Consider the following 19,596-nt stretch of genomic DNA (forward strand, 5'->3'; position numbering starts at 1 on the left):
AAAAAGGCACTTTCACAGTTATAAACATGGCCAAACAGCAAGCATAGGTATGGCAAAAATGAAATGCAAGAATAGGGGCCAAAAGAGGGGTAATGAAGCAAGTGGTATAAGCAAAACTCAAACTGAAAAATTTCCTTCTACAACACTGAATATGGACCAAAAATATGAACATTTACAGTATATGGCAGCCTCAAAATCAGTATACAAATATGCTAAAAATGTGATGCAAAACAAGGCTCAAAAGGTGCTATAACATGAAGTATATAAAATAATCACCAAAAAGAAAAAAAGTGTGAATGAAACATGAATTATAGGCCAAAATAAGACCACTTTCAGTTCGGACCAAGGTCCAAAAACAGAAGCAAAGGGGGCTGCCAATTTATGCAAAAATGGGGCCAAATAAGGGATTAAACTACAAGTGGCACATGGAAGCACCAAACAATGTTGAGCCCTTCCTCAATGTTGAAGAGGGGCTCAAAATAAGCCTAATATCAGTTTACAACATGCTCGAAAATAAATTTCTCATGGGCCAAAAATAGCATGCAAAATCATGACATACAAGATGATCAATGAAGCAAGTGTATTATGGAGGGCTCAAACAGGGTTGAGCCCTTCATGAAAAGTGAAGATGAGCTCAAAAGATGGCCCTTTTCAGTTAGGGCCGGAGCTTGAAACAAAAAGGAAGTGGGGCTTAGAAATAGATCAAGAAAAAGGGTCAAAAGGGTAAAAGTATTACTCACCCTTGAAGATTCAAACTTTTGTTGCTTCTTGGATGAATTTGCAGCTTCTTAAGCCTTTGAGAAACCTTCCTTGTTGCTGGAAATGAGATGGTGGTGGTAGAGCTTGGTGGTGTAGAAGGAATGATGGTTAGGGACTTAGGGTTTTTTCAAGAATTGAGAAGGAAGAAGATGGAGTTGGCTATGGAAGCTTGAAGGAGAGTTTTTCTAACTCTAACAAAGGAGGCCACCAGCTGGTTATAAGGGTCCAAAAGGGGGTGTAAAGGTGGGGGAAAAGGAGAGCAAAACTCCCCCACAAAATATCCCCCGGATAAATATCTTGTCTGGGGGATATTGCCCCACAGCTGTAAAGTGCACAGTGCAAGGAACACGGCCGGCCTATCACTTTTGTTGGAGGTGGCCGGCCGGCCACACCCCCTAGCCGGCCGGCTAGGGGTCAAAAGGTTCAATGAGATTTTCTGGCCGGCCAGCTACTGGGGAGGTACTCCTATGTGTGTACAACACAACCATGTGGTTAAAATTCCAAGAAAGTGGGTCCAAGGGGTTCAACATTAGCCCGGAAAGAGGGGTTCAAAAGGGTCAAGTTGAATTACTGGCCGGCCATGAACTTTTAGGGGCCTCTCATGTGTGTAGATCACAGATATGTGGTTGAAAGTTGGCAACACTAACTCCAAGGTGTTCAACATTAGCCCGGAAGTTGGAAAAACGGGCGTCGGGAGGCTCCAGAGGAGAGATAACTGGCTGCTGCAACAATTGCTGGCCTCCCACCCTTCAGTGACCTTCCTCGTGATAAAACAGAGGTACCTGCCAAAAATGAACGAAAACCGTTGCAAAACAAACGTTCAGGGGCCAAAACACGCAGTTCGGGGTCCCGAAAATGAGCTGTTAAGCACCGAAAGTGGCATTCGGCCACGAAGTGGGTTTCTCAGCCCCCAGTGTCCCTCAACAGGGAGCAAATAAGATGTATGCCAAAAATCGGAGCAAAAGGGGATGGTTAAGCGGTCCCGAACCGAGGCACACGGCCTGACGGCTCCGAAAACCGGAAACCGGACTCCGAAATGGGCAAAATGGCCTACGGCCACCAAATGTAGCCTACGGACATTGAGAGATGGTCTACGGGACCTCTCTCTTCCCTCGGGAAAAGAAACAGAGAAAACCGAGTCTGGTTCGCAAACCGAGACAAGGCACAGAAAAGGGTTCGGAAGTCCGGAGGCAGGGCTCACGGCCGCGACTCTGAAACTTCTGAACGAGCACATTATGCAACATCACCAAGCGCTCAATCGGTGACGTCTGAGTCTTAAGGTCGGTCAAAAATGGGGTGTCTACAAAAGAATGCAATTTTAGTTCAGAAATCCAATGAATGAATAATGCACTACTTTGGCCAAGTATTCATAGGCATCATGTGGACTTTGCAAAAAGTCACAACCCTTGACATAGTAGACAAGTGTATAGAGTCACAATGCTTCACAAAACATTGTGTCTCTTGATTTTGAATTCAAGCCTACTTCCAGATTCTCTATGTTTCTTGCGAGAAGGTATATCACCTAATATGCAAAATGTTTGGGTGTAATGAGTTGTTAAGTCCCTTAGTCTTGTCAATCCTGTGCACAAACATGTTTTTATTGAGTTGTAATTTTCCTAAGTTTTTTGTCTTGCTAGCTCGAGTGCAAGAGTGCTCGTTCGAGCAAAAGTTGCTTCTGTAAAAAAACCTGAGAAGGATGATTGTACGCTCGAGCACAGGTAACGTGGCTCAAGCGAGGCCACTTAAGGAAAACACACGTTTTTGGTTCCTCGCTCGAGCGAGCTTCGCTACCCCTGTTTTCTATAAGTACTTGTTTAAGTCTAAATCTAGGATTACGTTTTAGAGATCTACTTGAAGGTTTTTGGGGTTTTCTTTTAGAGTTTTTTGTGAGTTTTCCTTGATGATTTGATTGAGTATTAAACTCATGTTTTCAGAAGCACACATCAAGGAGGTTGATTGTTCATATTCAAGAGTGTTCTTCTTTGGTGGAATCCGGAGATTCAAGCGTAGAGTATAAAAGGAGTTTGATACTATACGTGGTCGTTGATTTGACAATAGAAGTTGTGGATTCAACTTCAATCTAATGAATTCCGAGACGAAGGTTACCATGAGAGATATACAGAAGATTTGAAGACAAATTGGAAGCGTTTGGGTATTTTGTTTGTTATCTTTGTAATCTTTCTTTCTTCAGTAGTGGATTGATTTGTGGTGTTTTGCCTGTGGTTTTTTTTATCACAATTGAAGGTGCTTCAATTGTGGTTTTTCTACGTAAAAATCATTTGTGTCAATTTATTATTTTTCGAAAACAACAATCTAAATCACTCTTGTAAGTGCTTGATGATTTAGATTGTGAGTTTTATTTGATTAGGAATTAGAATAATTAAATCTTGATCTAATCACGAATCACTTAAGTTTTTCAATTGGTATCAGAGCAGGCCACTCTTTGTTTTTATCAAAACTGTAGGAGTGTGATTTTGTGTGATTGGTGATATGGATTCAATTCGTGAAGGTAACTCGACCCATAGACCTCTGTTACTTGATGGTACAAACTATTCTTATTGGAAAGCTCGTATGAGAGTGTTTTTAAAATCTATCGATGAGAAAGTTTGGCATTATGTGATCTATAGGTGGAGTGAACCTATTATCACCATTGATGGTGTTGATATTCCCAAACCTCTTGATAAATGGGACGCATTCGATTATCAAAACTCGAGTTGGAACAGTAAGACTCTCAATTTCCTTTTTTGCTCCGTCACACCTGAAGAGTTTCGTCGTATTTGCACGTGTGAGGTAGCAAAAGAGGCTTGGGACATCCTTGAAACGATTCACGAGGGTACTACTTTTATTAAAAGGTCAAAACTTCAACGTCTCACCTCTGCCTTTGAAACCCTTTTTATGCGTGATAATAAGACATGTGATGATTTCTTTGCTAAACTTAGTGACATTGTGAATTCATATTTCACACTTGGTGAAAAAATCCCTGAAGCTAAGGTTGTTGGAAAAATTTTGAGGTCTTTACCCGAGAGGTTCCAATCAAAAGTGACAGCTATTGAGGAGGCTCAAAATGTTGATACCCTCAAGCTTGATCAGTTGGTTGGAAACTTGCAAACTTATGAAGCCCACCAGATTTCTAAGAAAAAACAAAAAGATAGTGTGACTTTTACTACTGCTCGTGAGATTGCAAAAACTCCTGAGACTGAGTTTGATCTAGAGTCCGAGATGATGACTATGTTTACGAAACAATTCAAAAAAAATTTAAAGAAATAGAAGCCTAATTTCAGAGACCCTATTTCAAAAGACAAGAGTAATGATAAACCCAAAAATTTTCCATCAAAACTTGCTCCAAAAACTGAAAAGAAGATGGTAAAGGGGCAAGGGGTCAAGTGTTATAAATGTCAAGGGTTTGGACATATTACTCTTGAATGTCCATCGAAAAAGAATTGGAAAAAAGTCTATACAGTGACTTGGGATAATGAAAGTGGGTCGGAGCAAGAACCTGAAGAAACTGAATCCGGTGAAGACGGGGACAGTGCTTTCATGGCATTCTGGTCCACTTTCACTCAACCTCTTTTGAAGCCAGTGGAATTTGCTCGTGGCCAGAATCTGCACCGTGCTCCCACCTTTGATGGGAGTCATTACTTGTATTGGAAGATCAGAATGAGGGCGTTTCTGAGAGCTTTCGACCCGAAAGGCTGGCAAGCCATTGAAGAGGATGTTGAAAGTGCTGACAATCCGAGCAATCAGAGAGTTCTGATTACCATTCGTGAAGCAATTTCTGATGAAGAACAACAACGGATTGCTCACTGCACAAAGGCCAAAGATGTATGGGACATTCTAAGCCAATTTCATAAAAGATGAGAGTCATCTTCACTACCATCTATCACCTTTCTTGCCTTAGTTGCTCGACTGGATGAGATCAAGGAGAAAGAGGAGCAAGAAAAAGATGATGAAACATCAAAAGACAATGATGAGATTGATGGTGATGATCTACAACAAGCTTACGAAAAGCTTTACGATGAATCTCTGAATTTGTCCAAGATCAATGACAAACTCACTCTCAAGCTCAAAGCATGTGAGAGTGAGAATGTCAAGCTAAAAGGAGAACTTGTAACAGCAAAGCAGAATGTCATCAAGATCTCTAGTGATAGACAAGACCTATGTGGGAAACTTCTATCTTGTGAGATTGAAAGGAATGAACTCCTGAAAGTATATTCCACATATGAAGAGAATATTGAATGCCTTGAGATGTCACAAGCTACATTGGAAGAGATGGTTTGTTATAAAGATGAAGAACTCAGAATTACTAGAGCCACAATTGCCATGTGGAACAAAGGTTCCAAAACATTATAAGACATCCTCGAGTCTCAACAAATGGGTTGTGAGAAAAGTGGGCTAGGCTATGGTAATGTGACAGCTCACAAGGGACAGGCCTCTACATCTCATGACCTGAAGACTCAAGCAAAGGGAAAGCTAAAGTTACACCAGGGTGATCCCTCCATTTATCTACCTAATGGGGGTAAGATCAACAAAAGGGAGGTAAAACTTGTTTTTATTTGTCATCATTGTAGTAGGTATGGCCACATTCGTCCATATTGCTTTGAATTGTTTGGTAAGGTGTCTCAAAAGGGTAGAAATTCTTATACTTTTTGGGTTAGGAGACAATCTTAGATGTCTAGGCGGAACACCAAGATACATGAGGGTGTTCAGCCCGCTAAGACATTTACCAAGACCACCAGTCCTGATTTTGTTAAGATCAAAAAGATATGGGTGAGAAAAGATGACTTGACTTATTTAGTTGTTCACACTGCTCTAAAAGCACGTGACTCACACATGTGGTATCTTGATAATGGATGCTCTCGTCACATGTTACGTGACAAATCCTACTTCACCTCCCTTGAAAAATATGAAGGTGTAATTGCTACCTTTGCAGATGGTGGCACTTCTAGAGTCATTGGTAAGGGCTCTATAAGTGTGGTTGGTCTTCCGAAGCTTGAAAATCCATTACTTGTTGATGGCCTTAAAGCAAATCTTTTGAGCATCAGTCAAATGTGTGATTCCCACCATGAAGTATTGTTTTCAAAAAATAAATATGAAATTTTGGATAAAAGGAGAAATACTGTCATGTATGGGGTTCGCACTTCTGATAACATGCTACGGGATTATTACTACTAATGATCTCACTTGCCACTCAGCCATCATAAGTAACATTGATCTGTGGCATCAAAGATTAGGTCACATGAATTTCAAAGACCTAATTAAGATAGCCAACAAAGAGCTTGTGAGAGGCATACCTAAGCTAGGTAAGAATCTGAACCATGTGTGTGGACTATGTCAACTTGGAAAGCAAACTCGTGCCCCTCATAAAAAGGTGAACAGCTTTACAACCAAACATCCTCTTGAATTGGTTCACATGGATTTAATGGGACCAACTCGCACTGAAAGCATTGGAGGTAAAAGATACATTTTTTTAACTGTTGATGATTTTACTCATTGTTCATGGGTAAATTTTTTGAGAGAAAAATCTAATACGTTTGATACTTTCCAGGCTTTAGTCCTTAAAATCCAAAATGAACAAGGTATTTCCATTGGGCGTATCATAAGAATCCGAACTGATCATGGTTGTGATTTTGAAAACAGTTCGTTTTCAGATTTTTGTGATATGCATGGAATTAAGCATGAATTTTCTGCACCCATTACTCCACAACAAAATAGAGTGGTTGAGAGGAAGAACAGGGTTGTTCAAGAGATGGCTAGGGTCATGCTCCTTAGTAAGAAAGTTCCTCCAAAGTTTTGGGCTGAAGCCCTAAATGCTGTTGTTTATGTCATAAATCGCGTGTATTTAAGGCCCGGCACTTTACAAACTCCATATGAATTGTGGAAGGGATTGAGACCTAATGTAAAATACATCAAAACTTTTGGGAGTAAGTGTTACATTTTCAAAAATAGAAAGCCTTTGGGCAAATTTTACTCCCAAAGTGATGAAGGTATTTTTCTAGGGCATTCAACCACTAGTAGGGCTTTTCGAGTCTATAACCTGTGAATTTCATCTTTAATGGAATCGATCAATGTGATTATAGATGACACAGGTTCTCCTACTCCAGCGACAAATGAGGAAGAAAATGGTGAGTCTCCAATCCTGGATACTAAACCACAAAGTCAAAGAGAAGCTAAAGTCCAAGCATAAGAAGTTGAGACAGCATCAACTCCTTAGGTAAGTCAGATTCCAAAGAGTGCACAGAGAGACACCATTTCTGATGCTTCTATCACCACAAGTCCTAAGTTTAAACCATCAGCAAGGGTGAACTGAATCATCTAGCTCAACAGGTGATTGGAAGTGTATCAGATCAAATGAAAACCCGAAGATAAATTCGGGATGAGGTATCTCATATGTGTTATGTTTCATTTATTGAACCTAAGAATATAAAAGAGGCCTTACTAGATGATAGTTGGGTTAATACTATGTATGAAAAATTAGGTCAATTTGAATATAACAATGTTTGGACTCTAGTTCTCAGCCCTAGAGACATGAATGTGATAGGTACCAAGTGAATCTTTAAGAATAAATCTGATGAGAATGGTACTGTGGTTAGAAATAAAGCTAAGTTAGCTACTCAAGGCTACACACAAGTAGAGGGTGTTGACTATGATGAGACGTTTGCCCCAGTTGCACATCTCGAATCTATTCGTATTTTATTTGGTGTTGCATGCTTTCTTGGTTTCAAATTGTATCAAATGGATGTGAAAAGTGCCTTTCTGAATGAGTACTTGAAAGAAGGGGCTTATGTTAAGCAACCAAAAGGGTTTGAGGACCCTAAATGTCCAAACCATGTCTACAAGTTAGACAAGGCTTTGTATGGGTTGAAACGAGCCCCTCGGGCTTGGTATGATGGACTTACTACCTTTCTTCTTGATAATGAATTTCAAAGAGGTAGTGTGGATAAGACTTTATTTGTGAAACATACTGTAGACACCCCATTTTTTACCGTCCTTAAGACTTGGGCGCTGCTGATTGCTTATTTGATGGTACAGGCTATCTTGTGCAAAGGTTCGATTTCTTCGGCAAGGAGAGTGTCAAATCCAAACCTCACACCCCACTTTTGGACTAAAAGATTTTAGACCTTAAAACCCTCTCTTTCAAATAGTTTTTGAAAATGCTTCTACGATGTTCCGAGGCTCGCATTTCGTTAAATGTTACGCTTTTCGGTAAACCGAGCAAGGACAAAGTGGAAATGAATGAAAGAGAGGTGAACTCCTTGAAAAATATTTCAAAACATCTTGTTTAGAAGGTTTGGATTTGAAGAAAAGAGGAGAGGAGAGAAGAAACCATATTGGGGAAGAAGATGGGCATAAACCGTTAAGAGAAAGTCGAACGGCCCTCGCTAAATTAGGCCTATCCGTTTGCACACTTGGATTTCAGTTATGAGGCCACCACCATTGGAAAGAAAACTTCTGGGGCTTCATTTTACACTCAAGAATCTCCTAAATCCGAGTCCGAATGGGGGAGATATGGCTGGTTGAAGTTAGGCATCAATCTAATGGAGCTAGAAATGAGCAACCTTCACTAAAAGAGGGATATCTCTTAGCACACTTGGAATTTTGATGTGAGGCTGCCACCATTGGAAAGATTACTTCCAGGGCTTCAATTTAGACACAAGAATGACCTGTAAAAGAGTCCAGACGAAGGAGATATGCCTGTTTGAAGTAAGGCCTGGAATCAGATTTTTGGTGGCCGACCGACCACCATTAGTGGACGACCAGCCAGAAAAGTGGGTTGTCGGCCACAAAAATTGGTTGGCCGGCCACTAGTGTCCCAAAATCAGATATTTTGCAGATCTTTTCCCTCCAGCTGTCCCATTTTCAGATATTTCGACCAAGGCTTGTATTTTTGCTATATATGGAGGCCATATCTCTTGTTTTGGAGAGTTAGCAATTTTGGGAGCCTCTCTCTCTAAAAAATCCTCTCTCTTTAGAAATTTTAGACCCTTAACCAAATACCTTCATCTTGGAGCTGAGGTTCTTGGAGGCCTATTTGAAGCTTCTAAAGTTGATTTGAGCTTAGAAGAAGACCTGTTTTGCTGTTGTGCTTCAAGGGTAAGGACTTACCTCTTTCAAGCTTTGTTTTAATTAAGTGCTTGGCCATCTCTTTAAGCTATTTTGACCTGGTTTTTCAACCATAAAAAACTCTGATTTTCAGGTTTTAAAATGGTGGTTTAAGCCTTGTTGAGTTAAAGGGGTTGTCTCCTATTTTGCTATTTGGCTTGTGAAGCCATTTGTGCTACTTTTGAGAGCTGTTAAAGCAAATTTTTCTAGCCTTTAAACCACTGAAATCCAGGGGAATTTCAGTGGTAAAAATTTTGTTTTGAGGTCCAAAATAGAAGGGGGTGGCCTCCCTTCCTTGTCTCTCTCTTCCATGCCTAGTTAGCATTACAAAGTAGCATATTTTTGTGGCTTGTGTTAGCTTACTTCAAGCATGTTTTAGGCCTTATTTTGACATGTCTCAACTCTGTTTTTGGCTAGTTGGAGCACTTGTTGCTTGCTTCTTACACTTGTAGTGCAATCATTCTTACTAGCCTAGTATACTTGATGATTTAGCCTATCGTTCTAGCTTGTGTTAGTTTGATTCCAGCATATTTTTGCCACTGATTTAGCATGCTTTAACTCTGTTTTGAGTGGTCTTGGTCATATAAGACTTGTTATGCATGGTTGTAGTGTAAAAGCCTTTACTAGCTTTGAGTTTTAAGGCCTCTAACACGTTGTGCATGTGATGATTACATGTTTTGGCATCATTTAGCATGTGATTTCAGTGCATATAACTTTGTCACACTCTCACATGTTTCACTCTTTCATTGCTTTTGAGGGTTGTGCTTTAAGCCTTGTTTATAAGCCAATACATGAGCATGATTTTCTTGCTTTCTAAGCTGTCATTTCAGCATGTATTGGCCTCTATTTTTGCATGTTTGAGGTTTGTCCAGAGATGGTTTGGCCCTTTGAGTTTGATGTTGCATGGTCCTAGTGTAAAGCTCTTCATTTGCTTTAATGCTCAAGTCTCTTAACATGTTGTACATGAGTTGTTTGGATGTTATAGTCTTGTGTCTCATGCCATTTCAGCACTGAAATTCTGCCACCTCCCTCATTTCTTCATCTTTTCATTTGCTTTGAGGGTAGGTTGGCCTTAAAGTTGTGTTTAGGCTTGATAGAGTTTGTGCTCAAATGGCTTTAACTCTCTTTTGAGGGTTCCCCCTAGCCAAAGGCATGATCTCTTTCATGTCTTAAACCATTCTTTTGGTCGACCCCTCTCCCATTAAAGGACAATCATCTTGGACAAATCAATTAAACAATGGCTTGGTAACTTAAAATATGTAAACAAGAATTGAATCAAGTAAAACATGGCCAAGATAAGCATGTTGTTTGCATTACATCGTGTTCAATCGGACGTTATATTGAACAGAAGGTAGATTGGTCCATTTCACACTTGAAGTGATGAACATGAGCCAATCCCCTTTGTCTCCATTGCCCTTGATCACGCATGATAGGGTGATGGCCATTTGAGTCTTATGTGCGCATTCATTAAGCTTGTACAAGCTTGGTTCTTTGGCCATCACGCATGAAAATGCTTGGTTGGTGGCTTGAGAGCCAAGTGCCACACTCCTTTGAGCTTGAGAAATGATGAGGAGTGTGGCAGTACACACATTTCCTTGCAAATACATTGTTGCGCCTCTGTTGTTCTCTGTTGCAGCAAAACCAGAAGTTTGGAAAAGCAGGTGGCCGACCAGCCACTTAAGGTAGCCGACCGACCACCTTCACTAGCTGGCCAGTCGGCCGGCCAGTTGAGGTGACCAGCAGCCACTTTTTGTGGCCGACCGGCCACCAGTCCATTTTTTATGCAGAAGTACTCCTATTTTGGGTCAGAAGCAGCCTGGAAACTGGTATAGTGTTCAGAGACCAAGGCAAGTGCAAATATGGCAACAGAGATCAGGGCAATGGATTTTGGGGAGGAAGCCAACCGAGCATGCATCACTCGTCCCTCGAGGCTGTTTACTTGCTTTATTTACATTGCTTTAATTAGCTTAGATTATTCAATTCGTTTTATCATAATTTAATTAGCTTAGCATAGCTAGTTATTCAATTGTGTTGTAATTAATTAGCTAGAATAGTTGATTAGTTGATTAGTTGTTTTGTAATAATTAGCTTAGTTTAGATTAGCTTAGCTTATTTATTCGGACCCTCCTTCGCGAGGGCACAATGTTATAATAAGTGTGCGTGTGTGTGTGAATGTCTTCCAACACCAAGTCTTTCTCCCTTTTATTTAACTGCTTTCGATAGTTAGATTAGGATCATTTTCAATTAGCATACCTTATGTTTACATGTTTGCATCATTCATTTGTCTTGCATGCACCAGGCACGGCGCATCATTCAAGTTGCATCGTATTTCAATACACTTACTTGAATACGTGTTTTTAAAGCATGTTATCACAGTGTTGCATTCATATGCCATCTTAGATAGCCGAGCCTATTTAGTCGCATTATCGCATGTGTTGCATTAGGCATCTTGCATAGTTAGGATCATGCATTGTTTCTAACTAACTTTTGTTTTGGCTTGGAGTACACTGTAAGTCTTTACGCTTTAGCATACTTGCATGAGTATGAGTGTTGCCATGATAGCATGCTTGCCATGAGGCTATTTGCTTAAGTGATTAACTGCATGAATGCTTGTGGATGAAGGCTTCATTGCTTGAATTGTGACAATTCATCAAATGTGAGTTTTAATCCTACTTTGCGAAGTGGCAAATCATCATGTTTTAAGCCCACTTGAGGTGGCAAATCTGCGCTTTAGCCCACTTGCGAGTGGTATTTTCAAACCATTTTCGAAAACAAACATGAGGCGATTTGTTCCAAGTCTTGCGACTTAGTCTATACTTGTGTGCGCCACATAGTAAAGTTAGCTAAATAACTGGAATAAGAACACATGTGTTTATAAAGCAACATGTCATGCTTAGTAGAGGCCGATCCTTTGATCGGGCGAGCGGGGGTGCTCATTTCAGGACCTTCCCCTCTCCTACCCAAGTTCCCGAGCCGAGGCAACTTTGGTGAAGACGGACACGTGGCCTTTGGCATGAGTCAAGGTTTCCTAAATTTTCCAAAAATAAAATATTTAGGTGGCGACTCTGTAATCTGGCCAAACAGTCTAGTTTGGCATTATTTGATTTAAAATCTGATTTTCCAAAATGATTTGCCGGATTAGACTCTTTGCTCATATTGCACTTTGTGAGATTAGATTCAGAACCGTGACAGGAGTCTGAACTGTAGGAGACCAATTCACGCCTCTCTGAAAGGGGGGCGCGCAAAGAAAGTCGAGTCTACACATGCTAAGTCTCATATTCTTGTTGCTCATATCTATGTTGATGATATTGTGTTTGGATCCACTGCTGATCATCTTATAAAATATTTTTCGAATTGCATGACACATGGGTTTGAGATGAGCATGATGGGAGAGTTGTCTTATTTCTTGGGTCTTCAAATTAAACAGTCTCCTTCGGGTATGTTTGTTTCTCAGACTAAGTATGCCAAAAATCTTGTGTCAAAGTTTGGTCTTGAGTCTGCTAAACATGCACGCACTCCTATGAGCACTAGTCTTCACCTTTCCAAAGATTCCTCTGGTACTGATGTTGATCCTACCCTTTATAGGAGTATGATAAGGAGTCTTTTTTACCTCACAGCCAGTCGTCCTGACATTGCATTTAGTGTAGGTGTCTGTTCCCGTTACCAAGCCAGTCCTAAAGAGTCTCATCTTCTTGCGGTCAAACGCATCATTAAATATGTTAATGGGACATTGGGGTATAGGGTTTGGTTTACTACCGATACTATAGCTGAAATTACTAGTTTTTCGGATGCCGACTGGGCAGGGTGTGCTAATGATAGGAAGAGTACATCGGGGGGTGTTTTTACCTTGGGAATAATTTGGTTGCCTGGCATAGCAAAAAGCAAAATGCCATCTCTCTTTCGACTGCTGAGGCTGAGTACATTGCTGCAGGGAGTTATTGTGCGTAGATGCTGTGGATGAAGCAAATGCTTCATGATTATGGGATAGATCAGAACACTCTCACTCTTTTTTGTGGTAACATAATTGCATAAACATTTCAAAAAATCCTATCCAACACTCTCGCACCAAACACATTAACATTCGTCATCATTTTATTCGAGAGTTAGTGGAAGAGGGCCTTGTTGTTCTTGAACATGTACCCACTGAGCATCAAAAAGCTGATATTTTTACAAAACCCCTTGATCTTCTTCGGTTTGAGTTCTTGAGAAAGACCTTGGGTGTAGTGCTCAGTCACTAGGGTGTTACCTGTTCTTTGAGTGGGTGTGAGTGTTTGGCTTTATGTGTTCTTGGATGCTTACATTGTCATTGATTCCTGTTATCTTTGCATCTAAATTTATATGAACACTGCTCATGCTCCTTACAAGATCTTATTCTTCTTTGTTCATGGCTCATTCTGAATGCCCTGCTCATTGATTTCATGAACTTATTCTGTACACATTTTTGAGATAAACTGTTACAGGGGTTTCCACACAAGTGATCAAAGTTCTCTATGGACAACTAACAATGTTTCTTGTACTTTTTCAGAGGAATTGACCTAAACTAGTTTATCATGGGTGATGTTGAGTCTCTTAACCATCTACAATCATTTTTCACTTCCATGGTTTCTCTCTCAGGTCATTGAAGTTCGGGCATTAGGAAAATGCTACCTCAGAGGCACCAACCAGGCCATATTTTTTGATTTCATACTTCTCTGGTTTGGTCTCCATACTCTTGAGCGTGCATGCCACCAGTGAGTGCCCATAAGAAAGAAAAGTTGAAAAAAATAATAAAAAAAAGGGACTCATTGATTGAGGGGGAGCCTCCGCGTTTACTCAACAAATACCCCGTGATTCCTAGTAGCTTGACTTTTCTCTGTGATGTTTAGTTACTCTTGCTGGAGGTCCAGCCATCTGATCACTACGAGGATTAACTCTAGCTCTATGGCCTCTCAAGGATTGCACACACACACACATTCATTTTGTGAGCTCTCATGTTGTTTTTTTGAGTTGTGCATTCTCATGTAGTTTATGATCAATGATTAAATTTTATCTGAGTTGCTCAAGATTATATCCTTCATATTTTTATAATTGCAAGTTTGCGGGCTTCATGGTTTGTAGATTATTTCATCTTAGTATCATCTTCATGCTAGTGTGCTCACCTACTTGTGTTTCAGGTTCCACTTCATAGTGTGAGTATTGTGTTTTTGCTCAAAAAGTTTTATTTTGTTTTTTCTTCTTCGCTCGAGCGAGGAAGTGTACGCTCGAGCGTGCTTTTGCAGATGGCTTAGATTCTAAGAACGTGCTTTTTAGGCTCGATTGACAAGATCTTGGTTCGAGCGACCCCTTGCGCATAAGTGTCTTCACTCGAGTGAGAGAGTCTTTGCTCGAGCGACCTGTCGTGGTTTAAATTCTAATGTTGCATCCCTTCACTTCATGTTTTCCCTCTTACTTCTAGTTCTCTCTCTCACCTAGGGTTTTTACGCTCCCATTGCCTTTCATCCTTTGATCTTCACTCGATTTTTTGGGGCATCTCTCCTTCATCCATCTTGCATTGTCATTACTTGGTAAGTTTTCTTTTCTTTTCTCTATTTTTTTTCTTGCTCAGTTTGTCTTTGTGTCTGCTTTGTTTCAACTATGGTGTTTAGGGTTCTTTATTGTTGGTTTTGGTCTTTTCATTATGGTTTATTATCTCTCAATCGCATCTTGGTTTGGTGATTTGGCACATTGTTACTAGAGTTCATTATGAGGCTTTTTGTTCTTAGGGCTTGATTTTTCCTACCTTAGTTGTTGTCCTATGTTTCTAATTCTGCTTTATGGTGGCCTTAGTACATTGTATGACTGTTGGTTTTCATGTTGTACTGTCTCCATATCTATCATATTACTGCAATTGGTTTATGTTGGAACTTTACCCTAGCTTTGCTCTTATTATTTTATATCATGCTATGGTTTTGTGCATTTTGCTGTGGTTTAATTATGTTGGACTAATTGTTGTTTGCCGTGCTCTTATGTTTTCTTTTGGGGGTTCTTATGGGCTTTGGTTGTTTTCTGGTTATGCCTTGATGGGTTGTGTACTTGTGGGTGTCTTCCCTTTTTAATTGGTCAGTCATGGGTGAGCCTTCAAAACATCGTAAATCCACTGCGTCCCGCCCAAATTACAACACTGAAAAATTTGAATCCAAGGAAAAATTCAAACTGTTTAGGGAGTTCTATGCCTCTAGGAAAGTTCACCTCAAACGAAATGTCCTTCCTAGTGCTTTTGAGTTACTCCCCATCCGTTCGTTATTTGATTCTTTAGAGGGTGATCAAGTTTTGCTTTTCTCAGGGCCTCAAAATCTCAGTCTGGTCCGTGAATTTTATTGTAATATGTATTCTATCCCCAAGGAAATTGCTCCCTCTTTTAGCACTTGGGTTAGGACGAAGTGTTTCGGCTATTTCTTGGTCTTCCGGAAGTCCGAAATTTTCATTTTCCTTTCCTTACTCGGAGTGGTGTTGATTTTGATCGAGTTACCCCTGAACTTTGTGGTACTCCCCGGATTTGGATTGCTGGGGCGCTCATCCAACAAAATGAGCTTCTTCTTCGTTTTCGTCTTCTTAACATCATTGTTTGTGCCAACCTCCTGTAGACACCCCATTTTTGACCGACCTTAAGACTTAGACATCATCGTTTGTGCACTCGATGATTGTTCTTGTTTGTGCTTGTTTTGAGCGCCTGAAGTTCTCGGCGGAACGCCTTGTCTCTGGGCCTCTAAACCCTTTTTGTTTTGAGCTTGTTTTTGGGCCAAACCTTGGTGCCTTTTGCCTGAAAGGAGAAGGGTCCTTATCGACCACTTGAAGTGGTCAGTCGGCTAGGTGAGATAGCTGGTCGGCCACCTAAAGTGGCCGACGGCCATTTTTCTCCTTTTTCAGATATTTCTCCCTCTCTCTCTAGAATTCTCTCTCTCTTCTCTTGTTTTATGCTTGAAAGTTAGAATTCTCTACACATCTACACACTAGCCCTTAACCAAATTGGACTACCTTGGAGCTGAGGCCTCTTGGAACCTATTTTTGGCTGTTGGAAGGTTATTTGAGCCTAAGAGAGTGGTTGTTTAGTGCTGTGCTTCAAAGGTATAAGACTTACCTCATTTATGCTCTTTGCACATACTTGTTTTTCCATCTTTCTATGTTGTTTTGAGCCTAGTTTTCAACTACAAAAAGCTCTGATTTTTGGGCCTTAACATGTTGGTTTGAAGCCATTTTGTGCTAAGGGGTTGTCTATCCTTCTTATTTCTTATTTGTATGAGCCTTTACACCATCTTTTAGCATGTTAAAGTCAAACTTTTTGGACCTTTAAACCACTAAAATTCAGAGTTATTTCAGTGGTAAAAAGTATGTTTTGTAGTCCAAAAATAGAGGGGTTAGCCTCCCCTCCTTGTGTCTCACTTGCATGCCTTGTTAGCATCACATGGTAGCATGTTTCTCTAGCTTAGCTTAGCTTATTTCCAGCATGTGTTTACCTCTAATTTGGCATGATTTAACTCTGTTTTGAGTTGTCTTGGTCATGTGGGCTTTGTTTTGCATAGTTGTAGATCAAATGGCCTTCACTAGCTTAGTATTTTAGGCCTCTAACTTGATTTTCATGGAATGATTGCATGTTGTAGTGTCTTTTAACATGTAATTTTAGTGTATATAGCTCTGTCACATGCTCATTTATGTCACTCTTTCATTGCTTTTGAGAGTTGCTCTTAAGTCTTGTTTGCAAGCCAACATGTAAGCATGTTTTTCTAGCCTTTTGTGCTTCAATCAAAGCATGTTTTAGCCACTGTTTTGGCATGTTTTAACTTTGTTTTGAGCTGGTTTGCTCAGTTGAGGCTTGTATTGCATGCCTATAGTGTTGTGATCTTCACTAGCTTAATGAGTTAGGCCTTTAAACATGACTTGCATGTGTTGCTTGCATGATTTTGTGTCATTTTACATGCCATTTCAACACTGAAATGTCTGTAACCTCCCTCTATTCTTCACTCTTTACTTTGTTTTGAAAGTGGCTTTGAGCCTCTTGTTGGCTTGAGTGTGGAATTGAGACCCTCATGCCTAATGGTTTAATTCCTTCGGGAGTTCATTACCAACAGCATGAGGACTCCTTCATACTCAAGGTACTTGTGGCTTAAGCCCTCTTTCCATTAGAGGACTCTCATCTTTTGGACTTAACCGGTTAAAGAATGGATCGGTAATTAAAATGAGTAAATAAAACAGGACAAGTAAAACTTGAGCAAGTTAAACATGTTGTGTTGCATTGCATGTGTTTGGATCTAACGTTAATTTGAACACAAGAAATTTGGGACGTTTCATACTCGAAGTGATGAAACGTGCCACTTTTCTTGGTCACCGTCACCCTTGATCATGCATGATAGGGTGGTGGTCCTTCGAGTCTTATTTGTGCATTCATTAAGCTTATACAAGCTTGGCTCTTTGGCCATCATGCATTGAAAATGCTTGATTGATGGCTTAAGAGTCAAGAGCTACACTCCTTTGAGCTTGAAAGATGATAAGGAGGGTAGCAGTACATATATTTCTTGAAAATGCATTGTTTTGCCTCTGTTGCTCTCTGTTGCAGCAAAAGAAGAAGTCCAAAAAAAAGGGGTGGCCGACCGGCCAGTTGAAGTAGCCAACCAGCCACTTGATCTAGCTGACTGGCCAGTTAAGGTGACCGACAGCCACTTTTTGTAGCCGACCGGCCACCAGTCAATTTTTGTGCAAATGTGTTCCTGTGTTGAAGCAGTGGCAATCTGGAAGTTGGTACAATTTTCGGGGATCAAACGAGTGCAAACAGAGGCATCCGATGGCAAGGCAAGGGCATTTTCGGGTGGAGCAACCGAGCATGCATGTGTCCCTCGCCCTCAAGGCCATTTACTTGCTTTGTCTAAATTGCTTTAGTTAGTTAGCGTAGCTAATTATTCAATTCAAGTGTTATACTTAATTAGCTTAGCGTAGCTAGTTATTCAATTGTGATTTGTTGTAATTAATTAGCTTAGAATAGTTATTTAGTTTTGGTTTGTAATAGTTAGCTTAATTAGCGTAGCTAGTTAGCTTATTCATTCGGACTTTCCTTCGAGAGGATGCAATGTTGTAATAAGTGTGCATGTGTGTGTGCACGTCTTCCAACCCCACGTCTTTCTCCCTTTTATTTAATTGCTTTTTATAGTTAGATTAAGGACATTTTCAATTAGCATACCTTATGCTTGCATGTTTGCATCATTCATTGTATTGCATGCACCGAGACTCGGCGCATCATTCAAACTGCATTGTCAATTTTAATACGTCTTTGAATATGTGTTTCAAAGAATGCTATCAAAGTATTGCATATGCTATATTAGTAGCCGAGCCTATTAATTTCATTATTGCATGTGTTGCATTAGACACTTAACATAGTTAGGATCATGCATCTTTCTAACTAGTTTTTGTTTTGGCTTAGAGTACTCGGTGAGTTTTATGCTTTAGCATGCTTGCATGAGTGCGATTGCCATAATGCTATGTTTCGCATGCTTGCCATGAGACTATGTGCTTAAATGTTAAACTGCATGAATGCCTGTGGATGAAGGCTTCGTTGTTTGAATTGGGACAATTCAACGAGTGTGAGTTTTAAGCCCACTTTTCGAAGTGGCAAAATCATGTTTTAAGCCCATCATGTTTGATGGCAAATCCATGTTTTAGCCCCCTTGATGGTGGCAAGTTCAAACCATTTTCGAAAGCAAACATGAGTTGAATTCATTCCAAGTCTTGCGACTTAGTCTATACTTGCTTGTGTGTGTCACGTAGTAAAGTTAGCTAATAACTGGAATAAGAACACATGTGTTTATAAAACAACATATCATGATAGTAGAGGCCGATCTTTGATCGGGCGAGCGGGGGTGCTCATTTCAGGACCTTCCCCTCTCGTACCCAAGTTTCCGAGCCGAGACAACTTTGGTGATGATGGACACGTGGCCTTTGGCACGAGTCAGGGTTTCTTAAATTTTTCAAAAATAAAATATTTAAGTAGCGACTCTGTAATCTGGCAAAGTAGTCTAGTTTTGGCATTATTTGATTCAAAATTGATTTTCCAAAATGATTTGCCCGATTGGACTCTTTGGTGTTTATCAATCTCACATTGCACTTTGAGAGATTAGATTCAGAACCGTGACAGGAGTCCGAACTACAGGACCGATTCGAGCTCTCCGAAAGGAGGCGCGAAAACGTCGAGCTACACCTCCATGTGACTACTCATTCCTCTCACATTACCCAAGATCAGGGCTATGAGTTGTATTGCATTGATCACCGTCTTCCCATTGACCTACCTGCGATGATTGTCACCAAAATGATCACTGTTTTTGAGGGACGCAAGTCCTTAGGTCTTCCTTATGGTTGTTTCCTCACTAGATTTCTCACTTCTCTTGGTGTCCCCCGTCTTTGAGGATGACGAGTTTGCCTCTCCTGTTAAACCTATTACCAAGTTGACCGTGTCTTAAAGTCAAGCTCATATTCGAGAGGGGTCCATCAGGAATCGGGTTTCTGATACAGGTGATGATCCCTTAGCTGAGGAGGCCGAGTATGATGCAACCACTGCTGGTGCACCTGAGATGAGTCCCCATTCCTTTCGTGGGCAGCTACAGCAGTTCAAGCAGGTAATCACTTAGCGCCTTGATTAGATCGATGCCAAACTTGATACTCTTGATGGCCGCCTCGACCAGCAGACTGCCCGTTTGACTCAGATTCTATCTTTGTTGCAGATGCCTCCACCAGACA

This window comes from Camellia sinensis, chromosome 3 (assembly GCF_055761805.1).
Source record: "Camellia sinensis isolate YWXY chromosome 3, ASM5576180v1, whole genome shotgun sequence".
In the NCBI taxonomy this organism is placed as follows: domain Eukaryota; kingdom Viridiplantae; phylum Streptophyta; class Magnoliopsida; order Ericales; family Theaceae; genus Camellia; species Camellia sinensis.